This window comes from Equus asinus, chromosome 21 (assembly GCF_041296235.1).
Source record: "Equus asinus isolate D_3611 breed Donkey chromosome 21, EquAss-T2T_v2, whole genome shotgun sequence".
Lineage (NCBI taxonomy): Eukaryota > Metazoa > Chordata > Mammalia > Perissodactyla > Equidae > Equus > Equus asinus.
Window position 1 is genome coordinate 9,107,828 of NC_091810.1, and position 12,395 is coordinate 9,120,222.

At 38.1% G+C, this 12,395-nt stretch overlaps 1 long non-coding RNA gene across 3 annotated transcripts in view; it reads right to left on the reverse strand.

Annotated features, from left to right (window-relative positions):
* Positions 1-282: 282 nt before the first annotated feature.
* LOC139041374 (uncharacterized) overlaps positions 283-12,395 on the reverse strand; it is a 47,908-nt gene continuing 35,795 nt past the window's right edge. For all 3 annotated transcript variants that reach the window (XR_011496398.1, XR_011496399.1, XR_011496397.1), the window contains one exon: positions 283-415. This is a non-coding gene — a long non-coding RNA (uncharacterized lncRNA). The remainder of the gene's footprint in view (positions 416-12,395) is intronic.

Sequence of the window (12,395 nt, forward strand, 5' to 3'; positions counted from 1 at the left end):
CAAGCTAGGGAGTTAGGCCACACCGTGTGTCATGTGAATTGCTGGAACTCATTCCTCTGGGGGATTTCACCTTGCTTTTCCACAATTTCTTATTCCCCAGATACACATTGTGATTTTTAAGAAATGAAGAGAGAATTCACTTCCCTTTAATTTCATCTTGGAAAGAGATTCTCTGTAAGAGAATCCTAACAAGGAATGTGCCCATATGAGATGAATTAGTCAGCTCAGGATGCTGTAACAAAATATGAAACACTAGGCGGTCTAACAAACACAAGTTTTATTTTCTCAGAGTTATATACGCTAAAAACCCCAGATCCAGGCTCCAGGTGGATTGGTTTCATTTTGAGCCCTCTTCTTTTGGCTTGTGGACGGCCACCTTCCCTCTGTGTGATCATATGGCCTTTCCTCTGTGCACCTGCAGGGAGAGAGAGAGCTCTGGTGTCTCTTCCTCTTCTTATAAGGACACCAATCCTATGAGATTATGACCCTACGTTATGACCTCATTTAACCTTAATGACTGCCTTAAAGGCCTATCTCCAAATACGGTCACGTTGGGAGTTAGGACTTAAACACAGAATTTGAGGTGGACACAGTTCACTCCATAACGTGAGATAGGAAAGTGGCTCTCCAGTTCAGTCCAGTGTTCAAACATAAGCTCTTTCTTAAATTAATTATTTTTAAATTGTGATAAAATCATAACATAAATTTTACTATCTTAACCATTTTTAAGTGTGCAGTTCTGAGGGACTAACTACATTCCCATCGTCGTGAGACCATCACAACCGTCCACCTTTGGAACTTCAGAATCACCCAACTGAAACTCTGGACTCATTAAACACTAACTCGCACCCACCCTCCCTCACTCGATCCTCTGGCCACCACCCTGCTACTTTCTGTCTCTATGAATTTGACTATAATAGGTACCTCATATAAGTGGGGTCCTACAGCATTTATCCTTTTGTCACTGGCCCATTTCTCTTAGGATAATGTCCTCAAGGTTTATCCATGTTGTAGTATGTGTCATAATTTGCTTCCTCTGTAAGGCTGAGTAACATTCAGCTGACTGCCATTTCCTCAGGAAGGATTCCTTGGACCTGCCCATGAATCTAAAGCACAGGGAAGTTTAGAGGCCCTTGGGAGGCCTTATAGGGCACAATCATGACTGCTGTGGACCTTGGATATGTGAAGGAGGCACAGACCCAGAAGGATCCTTCTACCTTGGCTTTCGAGGAGCATGATGTTGGAACTATCTTACGTGATGCCCAACACTGAAATGAGGGGTCTATTGATGACGGTGTCAATTTGGCATACTGACACAGTTGAAATTATCCTTTGCTTCAGAAGAGGAAGGTCTTTGGGGGTGCTCTCCAGGGGCTCTGATGAAATCGTGTGGCCTTGGGCTACAGTGGGTGACATACAAACTTTTTTTTCTGTTTTTTTTCACCTGAGCACAGAGCCCCACATGTACAGCCTCAGGTTAAAGATGGTCCCCAAGTCCTAACTGGCTGAGGGGAGGGATGACGCCTCCCTAATTTACAACAAGGACACTGAAGGTGTCCCCTAAGACCTGGAAATGTCCATATTTACTTTGTGCACTTGTGTTTGACCTGGCCTTTGATATTGGCCCAAACACCCATTCCATGATGCTTCCTCAGAGGAGGGGAAGTGAGGCATTGACTTTTATCTCTTGGCAGAGGCCCAGCTGCTAACTTCCTCCCAGATCTGCCTGTTCCCTCACCACAGAATTAGGGTTTGGGCTGTAATTTGTGGAGATGTTTCTGTGATGATCTGTCTGATTTTTCTCTCTGTTCATCCACTTTCCACTCTCAGGGTGCAGTTTAGATAACCGCAGCTGCTTTTCAAAAGTAAAGCCTAGTCTACACTGGGATTGGGATATGATTATTGGTGGCTTTCTCTCACTTTATTCATTTCAACTAGATCCAGAATTTTTACGGAAAGTGTTTCAATACCATCCTACCTAAGATATGCAATTTTTGTAGTAAGTACCTTTTCTTTTCTTCTTTTTCCTCTTAAGCCTGTTTATTTTTACCTTCAGAGCTTATGGTGGAAGATATCTATTTAAGCCTCAGGTGGTTCAGCCAATGCACTCTGAATTAATTCTCTCTTATTCTGTCTGTGTCCACCATTCCCTCATCCCCTCTAACTTACTCTTTCTCTTTCCATTGGCCTATTCCCCTTTAAAGTTGGAGAGAGAAATCAAGTTTTCTTCACTCATTCCTACTTCCACTCTCCTTTCACACACACCTCCCATCAGGATCTCACATTAGGACTCTCCCCACCTCTTATCTTCCTGCATTACTAGGGCATAAGTAAGACAGAGGGATCTCAATCAATGTCTGATCTCCTGGATCCACCCTTTCCTGCCTTGGCTGTTTACTAGTGTTGTAAGAAAAGTGGTGTTCCTCAGAGATGCAGTCCTTTGTCAGGAGGGCAGATCTAAGAGACTATGCAAATTTTTTTCCTACAAAGTCATACATCTGCTAGTGTGTCCAAGCTTAGGATGATCATTGATAATATCACTATAGAGAAGCTCTAAATTTCTGTGTCCTTCTATGATAAACAGGAGACAATGAAGAAAACCAACATAGAAAACAAACTACCTAATCCAATCAGTAGCCTGATATACATGGGACAATAAATAAAGGATATGCAGAAAAACAGGAAAACCTGCAATAAGATGGCAGTATTAAGCACTCATATATCAATAATCACTCTAAATGTAAGTTAAATGGACTGAATTCTCCAATCAAAAGACACAGAGTGGCAGGATGGATTAAAGAACAAGACCCAACAATATACTGCCTCCAGGAAACACATCTCATCTCTAAACAAAAACATAGGCTCAGAGTGAAAGGATGGAAGATGATACTCCAAGCTAATGGCAAACAAAAGAAAGCAGGTGTTGCCATACTTATATCAGACAAAGTATACTTCAAGATAAAACAGGTAAAGAGAGACATAGAGGGGCAATATTTAATGATAAAAGGGACTCTCCAGCAAGAGGACATAACACTTATAAACATATATGCACCCAACACAGGAGCACCAAAGTACTTCAGGCAACTATTAGCAAACCTAAAAGGAGATATTACCAACAACACAATAAGAGTAGGGGACCTCAACACCCCACTTATATCAATGTAGATCATCCAGACAAAAAGTCAACAAGGAGATAGTGGAATTAAACAAAAGACTATACCAGAGGAAATTAATAGATATGTATTGAGAGTACTCCATCCAAAAACAGCAGAGTATAATTTCTTCAAGTGCACATGGAACATTCTCAAGGATAGACCAAATATTGGGAAACAAGGCAAACCTCAATAAATTTAAGAAGATTGAAACCATGTATACTATCTTCTCCAACCATAATGCTATGAAACTAGAAATCAACCACAAGAAAAAAGCAGAAAAAGGGACAAAAATGTGGAGACTAAACAACATGTTACAGAACAAGAAATGGGTTATGAAAGAAATGAAAGGAGAAATCAAAAAACATTTGGAGACAAATGAGAATGAAAATACACCATACCAACTCATATGGAACGCAGCAAAAGTAGTCCTAAGAGGGAAATTTTTACCAATACAGGCCCATGTTAACAAATAATAAAAAGCTCAACTAAACAATCTTAAACTGCACCTAACAGAATTAGAAAAAGAACAAACAAAGGGCAAAGTCAGCATAAGGATGGAAATAATAAAAATTAGAGCAGAAATAAATGAAGTTGAAACAAAAACTGACTGTACAAAGGATCAATGAAACAAGGAACTGGTTCTTTGAGAAGATAAAAAAAAAAATTGACAAACCCTTAGCCAGACTCACTAAGAAAAAGAACGAGAAGGCTCAAATAAATAAAAGTAGAAATGAAAGGGCAGAAATTACAATGGGTATCAATGAAATAGAAAAGATTATAAGAGAATGTTATGAGAAACTATATGCCAACAAACTGGACAATCTAGGAGAAATGGATAAATTCTTGGAATCTTACAACCTCCCCAGACTGAATCAAGAAGGAATAGAAAATCTGAATAGACCAATCACAAGTAAAGAGATTAAAACAGTTATCAAAATCCTCCCCCCAAATAAAAGTCCAGGACCAGACAGCATCTCAGCAGAATTCTACCAAATATTCAAAGAAGATATATTACCCATTCTTCCCAAACTATTTGAAAAAATTGAGCAATACGGAAATATTGCTAACACAATCTATGAGGCCAACATCACCATGATAACAAAGCCAGATTAGGACAACACAAAGAAGGAAAATTACAGGCCAATATTGCTGATGAACATAAATGCAAAAATCTTGAACAAAATATTGGCAGAACTGAATACAGCAATACATTAAAAAGATCATGCACCATGATCAAGCGGGATTCATAGCAGGGGCACAAGGATGGTTCAACATCTAGAAAGCAATCAACGTGATACACCACATTAACAAAATGAGAAACAAGAAATACATGATAATTTCAATAGATTCAGAGAAAGCATTTGACAAGATCCAACATCCATTTATGATAAAAGCTCTCAATAAAATGGGTATAGAAAGAAAGTACCTCAACATGATAAAGGCCAGATATGGCAAACTCACAGCCAAAATCATACTCAATGGGGACAAAATGAAAGCCATCCCTCTGAGAACAGGAACAAGACAAGGGTGCCCACTCTCAGCTCTCTTGTTCAACATTGTACTAGAGGTTTTGGCCAGAGCAGTTAGGCAAGCAAAAGAAATAAAAAGAATCCAAATAGACGATGAATAAGTGAAACTCTCACTGTTTGCAGATGACATGGTTTTATATAGAGAAAACCCTGGAGAATCCATCAGAAAACTTTTAGAAATAATCAAGAACTACAGCAAAGTTGCAGAGTACAAAGTCAACTTACAGAAATCAGTAGCATTTCTATACTCAAATAACGAACTAACAGAACAAGAACTCAAGAATACAATTCCACTTACAATCGCACTGATAAGAATAAAATATCAAGGAATAAATTTAAGCAATGAAGTGAAAGACCTATACAAAAATCTATACGACATTACTGAAAGAAATTGATAATGACATAAAGAAATAGAAAGATATTCCATGCACATGGATTGGAAGAATAAACATAGTTAAATTGTCCATACTACATAAAGCAATCTACATATTCAGTGCAATCCCAATCAGAATCCCAATGACATTCTTCACAGAAATAGAACAAAGAATCTTAAAATTCACATGGGCAAGAAAAGACCCCGAATAGCCAAAGCGATACTGAAAAAGAAGAACAAAGCTGTTGGCATGGCAATTCCTGACTTCAAAATACATTACAAAGAGTAGTATAAAAACTGCATGATACTGGTACAAGAATAGACACATAGATCAATGGAACAGAATTGAAAGCCCAGAAATAAAACCACACTTCTATGGACAGCTAATCTTCAACAAAGGAGCCAAGAACATACACCTGAGAAAGGAAAGTCTCTTCAATAAGTGATGCTGAGAAAACTGGACAGCTACATGCAAAAGAATGAAAGTAGACCATTATCTTTCCCCATGCACAAAAATAGACTCAAAATGGACCAAAGACGTGAAGGTAAGACCTGAAACCATAAAACCTCTGGGAGAGAATATAGGCAGCATACTTTTTGACATTAGACTTAAAAGGATCTTTTCAAATACAATGTATACTCAGACAAGGGAAACACAAGAAAAAATGAACAAGTGGGACTTCATCAGACTAAGGTGCTTCTGGTATGCAAAGGAAACCAAGATCAAAATGAAAAAAACAACCCACCAAGTGGGAGAAAATATTTGCAAATCTTATGTCTGATAAGGGGTTAATCTCCATAATATATAAAGAGCTCACACAAATGAACTACAAAAAAACAAACAACTCAATTAAAAAGTGGGCAGAAGATACGAACAGACATTTTTCCAAAGAAGATATACAGATGGCCAATGGGCACATGAAAAAATGCTCAACATCACTAATCATCAGGAAATGCAAATCAAAACTACGCTTAAGTACCATCTTACACACGTTAGAATGGCTATAACCACCAAGACGAAAAACAACAAATGTTGGAGAGCTTGTGGAGAAAAGAAAACTGTCATCCACCGCTGGTGGGAATGCAAACTAGTGCAGCCACTGTGGAAAACAGTGTGGAGATTTCCCAAAAAAGTAAAAACAGAAATACCACATGGCCCAGCTATCTCACTACTGGGTATTTACCAAAATAATTTGAAATCAACAATTCAGAGACTTGTGCACCCCTATGTTCATTGCAGCATTATTCACAATAGCCAAGGGATAGAAGCAATCCAAGTGCCCATCAGCAGATGATTGGATAAAGAAGATGTGGTATATATATGCAACGGAATGCTACTCAGCCATAAAAAAGATGAAATCGTCCCATTCACAACCACATGGTTGAACCTTGAGGGCATCATGTTAAACAAAATAAGCCAGACAGAGAAAGACAAACACCATATGATTTCACTCAATGTGGAATATAAACAAACTTATGGACAAAGAGAATAAATTAGTGGTTACTGGGGGAAGGGGGTGGAGGGTGGGCACAAGGGGTAAAGGTACATACTTCTACGGTGTATGACAAACAATGATGTACAACTGAAATCTCGCTGTTATAAGGTATTATGACCAAAATAAATAAATAAATAAAATTTTTGTGTCCTACCTGCAGAAACAGAATTTTATGTAAATATCATTTTGATTTGTGAAATACCTAGACTTTCTCTGTATTTTACGAGGAATGGCCCAAGCTTCCTATGTCTACATGCCAGGAAAGGAGAAGGGAATGAATAGCCTATGAGGTCTTTTCTCTCCATTGCATTCTGTTTTACTAGTGGTTTCAGGATAATAAAGACAAGCTTTCATTTTTTTTTCCTATATTTAATCAAATTGCACCAGTCCTATGTCTGATGGACTGTTAATATGATGGTGCAACATTTTGTTTTCCCCATGAGAAAGATGGGAATACATTTCAGAATGACACGACCTCTTCACATTAACACCTGTATCAGTTGCCATATGAGTTAAAGTCACAAATTTCACAGGAAGCATTGCATCTGGGGAGGGATGATGCAGATGAGGTCCTTTTACATAGGAAGTTTGACCCCCTTCTTTTTTTTTTTAAAGATTGGCAGCTGAGCTAACATCTGTTTCCAATCTTTTTTTCCTTCTTCTTCTTCTCCCCAAAGCCCCCCACTACATAGCTGTATATTCAATTGTGAGTGCCTCTGGTTGTGCTATGCAGGATGCTTCCTCAGCATGGCCTGATGAGCAGTGCCATGTTCACACCCAGGATTCAAACTGCTGAAATCCTAGGCCGCCGAAGCGGAGCGCATGAACGTAACCACTCAGCCAAAGGGGCCAGCCACTCTTTTTTCTTTTAGATATCTTCTGCACCTGCCTTGTATTCTTTTCTAGGTATTTGTCTAAAATCTCTCTCATTCTTTGACCCTCTCTTGGGCTTCCTGTTTTTCTCTCCAGAAAAAAAAATTTTGAAAATGTGGTTCAGAAACATTTTTATCATTTTATTTCATTTACATATATTCCATTTCCTAGGTGGGGCTGGAGCTGCTGACTGCTGAAATTCTTTCAGGGTGAGTGAAGGGTAGGGAAATTTCAGCCTCGCTCCATCACCTCACTTACCAACCTATCCTCTCCCTCTCTCTCTCCACACTTCTCACTTCTTTGCTACTATTTTCTGATTCCTACTTTTGTTTCCTCCCTGACTGAAGATTTCTTTGTGAAACTGATCATTACATTACACTGATTTAATTTGTTCCCTACATTGTGGTATTAAATGAAACGTTCTTTGTGGCCTCACCAATTAGATCCCAAATCATACTGATTCCTTGGTGAGCTGCTGAATGAGGTTCTCAAGGTTAGAAAGTGTGATCTATTTGACCATTAATTTTGTCAAAGACAGAGGAACTGTTATATTTTTAATCATTTCTTCTGAACCCCCTGCTCAATTCTAATAATTGTAGAAACAATATGTGTTTTAAAAACCTTCTATTAAGCATAACATACCTTAGGAGAAGTGAACAAATCATAAGAGCACAGCATGATGAATTTTCACAAAGTAAACCCATCAGGTAACCAGGACACAGATCAAGAAACAGAATGTCTACTGAACAACAACTGGGTCAATGAAGAAATAAAAGGAGAAATCAAAAAATACCTGAAGACTAATGAAAATGAAAATATGGCATTCCAAAATCTATGAGATACAGCAAAAGTGGTTCTAAGAGGAAAGTTCATAGCAATTCTGGATTGCGGTACCTCAACAAGCAAGAAAAATTCCAAATAAACAATCCAGCAGTACACCTAAAGGAATTGGAAAAAGAGAAATAAACAAAGGCCCAAATCAGCAGAAGGAAGGAAATAATAAAAATCAGGGCAGAAATAAATAAAATAGACTAAAACTAATGGAAAAAATTAACAAAACCAAGAGCTGCTTCTTTGAAAAGATAAACAAAATTGACAAACCTTTAGGTAGACTCACCAAGTAAAAAAGAGAGAAGGCTCAAATAAGAAAATCAGAAATGAAAGAGAAGAAATTACAACAGACACCTCAGAAACACGAAAGATTATAAAAGAATACTATGAAAATCTATTCACCAACAAATTGGATAATCCAGAAGAAACGGATAAATTCCTAGAATCATACAACCTTCCCAAACTGAATCAAGAAGAAGTAGAGAATTTGAATAGACCAATCACAAGTAAGGAGATTGAAACAGTAATCAAAAACCTCCCCAAAAATAAAAGTTGAGGAGCAGACGGCTTCCCTAGTGAACTCTACCAGATGTTCAAAGAAGACTTAATACCTATCCTTCTCAAACTGTTCCCAAAACATGGAAGAGAAGGGGAGGCTTCCTAAGTCATTCTCCAAAGCCAACATTATCTTGATGCCAAACTCAGATAAGGACAACCCAAAAAGAGAAAATCACAGGCTAATACCACTGATGAACATCGATGCAAAAATCCTCAACAAAATACTAGCAAATCAAATACATCAATACATTAAAAAGATCATACATCATGATCAAGTTGGTTTCATTCCAGGATTGCAGGGATGGTTCAACATCCTCAAATCAATCAACGTGATACACTGCATTAACAAAATGAAGAATAAAATTCAAATTATCATCTCAATAGATGCTGAGAAAGCATTTGACAAGATCCAACATCCTCTTATGATAAAAAGTCTAAATAAGTTAAATGAGTATAGGAAGAAAATACCTCAACATAATAAACACCATATATGACAAACCCACAGCTAATATCATTCTCAATGGAGAAAAACTGAAACCTATCCCTCTAAGAACATGAACCAGACAAGGATGCCCACTATCACTACTCTTATTTAACATAGTATTGGAGGTCCTAGCCAGAGCAATCAGGCAAGGAAAAGAAATAAAAGGGATTCAAAGTGGAAAAGAAGAATCAAAACTGCCACTATTTGTAGATAACATATTTTTATATATAGGAAACTCTAAAGAATCCACTAAAAAACTTCTGGAAATAGTAAATGAATGCAGTCAACTTGCAGGATACAAAACCAACACGCAAAAATCTGTTGCATTTCTATACCCTGACAACGAAGTAGCAGAAAGACAAATTAAGAATACAATCCCATTTACAATTTCAACATAAAGAAGAAAATACCTAGGAATAAACGTAACGAATGAGGTGAAAGATCGGTACACTGAAAACTATAAAACATTGTTAAAAGAAATTAAAGACACAAAGAAATGGAAAGATATTCTGTGCTCTTGGATTGGAAGAATTAACATCGTTAAAATGTCCATACTTCCTACAGCAATCTACAGATTCAATGTCATCTCTATCAAAGTTCCAACAACATTTTTCACAGAAATAGAACAGAGAATCCTAAAATTTATAGGGAACAACAAAAGACCGCGAATAGCCAAAGGATTCTTGAGAAAAAAAGAACAAAGCTGGAGATATCACATTCCCTGATTTCAAAATACACTACAAAGCCATAGTAACCAAAACAGCATGGTACTGGCAAAAAACAGACACACAGATCAATGGAACAGAATCGAGAGCCCAGAAATAAACCCATACATTTATGGACAGCTAATATTCGACAAGGGAGCCAAGAGCATACGATGGAGAAAGGAGAGTCTCTTCAATAAACGGCGTTGGGAAAACTGGACAGCCACATGCAAAAGAATGAAAGCAGACCATTCCCTTACACCATGCACAAAAATCAACTCGAAATGGATTAAAGACTTGGATGTAAGACCCAAAACCATGAAACTTTTAGAAGGAAACATAGGCAGTACGCTCTTTGACATTGGTCTTAGCAGCATATTTTCAGGTACCGTGTCTGACTGGGCAAGGGAAACAAAAGAAACAATGAACAAATGGGACTACATCAAACTAAAAAGCTTCTGCACAGCAAAGGAAACCATCAACAAGATAAAAAGACAACCTAACAATTTGGAGAAGATATTTGCAAACCCTATATCAGAAAAGGGGTTATATCCAAAATATACAAAGAACTCATACAGCTCAACAACAAAAAAAAACTAACAACCCAATTAAAAAATGAGCAAAAGATCTGAACAGCGATTTCTCCAAAGATATACGGATTGCCAACAGGCACATGAAAAGATGCTCAACATCATTAGCATTAGGGAAATGCAAATCAAAACTACAATGAGGCATCGCCTCACTCTGGTCAGAATGGCTATAATTAACAAGACAAGAAACAACAAATGTTGGAGAGGATGTGGAAGGATGGGAACTCTTGTACACTGCTGGTGGGAGTGCAAACTGGTGCAGCCACTATGGAAAGCAGTATGGAGTTTCCTCAGAAAATTAAGAATAGATCTACCATATGACCCAGCTATTCCACTGCTGGGTATTTATCCAAGGAACTTGAAAACACAAAGGCATAAAGATACCTGCACCTCTATGTTCACTGCAGCATAATACACAATAGCCAAGACTTGGAAGCAACCTATGTGCCCATCAAGGGATGAATGGATAAAGAAGATGTGGTATTTATACACGATAGAATACTACTCAGGCATAATAAATGATGAAATCCGGCGATTTATGACAACATGATGGACCTTGAGGGTATTATGCTGAGTGAAATAAGTCAGAGGGAGAAAGTCAAATACCATATGATCTCACTCATAAGTAGAAGATAAAAACAACGACAATCAAACACATAGCAACCGAGAATGGATTGGTGGTTACCATGGGTGGTGGGAGGGCAAAACGGTTGATTAGGCTCACAGGTGAGGGGATGGACTGTAATTAGTATTTGAGTGGTGAACATGATGTAATCGACACAGAATTTGAAATACATTACAACGTACATCCGAAAGCTATATAACGTTATAATCCAATGTCACTGCAATTAATTAATTAATAACAGAATACCCTTCAGGTCATATCAAGTTAGGCCAAAGTGTCTAGACCTTTGTATTCCTTCATCAATCAGTCATTGCTTTGGGCTACCCTGGGAAAGGGTGTGATATTCAGCATGGTGGCTACAGACCAACTTCCTACTCTGGGCCTCCCTCAAAACTAGCAGGCATTCGTGTCACCTGGTATATATGGGTTGAAGCAGAATCTCAGGTGTGGAATATGCTGCTGATAATTGAAAAGCCTTACCTGGCATATACTTTCTTATTTATTATGGGAGATATAAGATGCAATAATTTGTCTTTTATTTTGTGTGTGATGTGCCAACATGCTCCTAATCAGTGGACACAAAAAACTTTTCTAAAAATCAGGCAGGCCCCTGAAATTTAGAAGGGTTTATCTACCATCCTCTGGGGTGCGTATGTTTTACCAAGCCTAATTGTGCTATTTATTTTGTGTTCTTGTATGTTATAGTCAGTCAGATGCAGCCACAGGTGGAGACACAGGAGATCCTTGGGAAATCAAAGTTTATTATACTCACAGTTCGTAGAAAGAGGTTGGACAGCATGCCATGCAGAGCCACATGGAAAAGCACCAGTGATGGTCAGGAGGCAAAAGGGTCAAGACCAAGGTGAGAGATTAGGCCATAGCCATTACTGGAGTTTCCAAAGGAAGATCAAAGTAAACACTTTAGGATTGGCTAGTTTGAACAATTTTAGTGCGCTCTCAGCTATAGGGATGGTCCCTAGCTTTCTGGACCTGGCCATGGGATGATTAAAGCAGAGGAATTTTGCCTTCTGGTGTTTATGGACCAAAGAGAAGAATGAATCTGGATTGATTAGTTTGCATATCAAAAGCATGCTCCTGGCTAAGCTCTTGCAATCTTCTGGTTGTCTGCTTTCTCTGCCTTTCCACTGAAGGAAATTAGAGTATCATTGCATGCTAT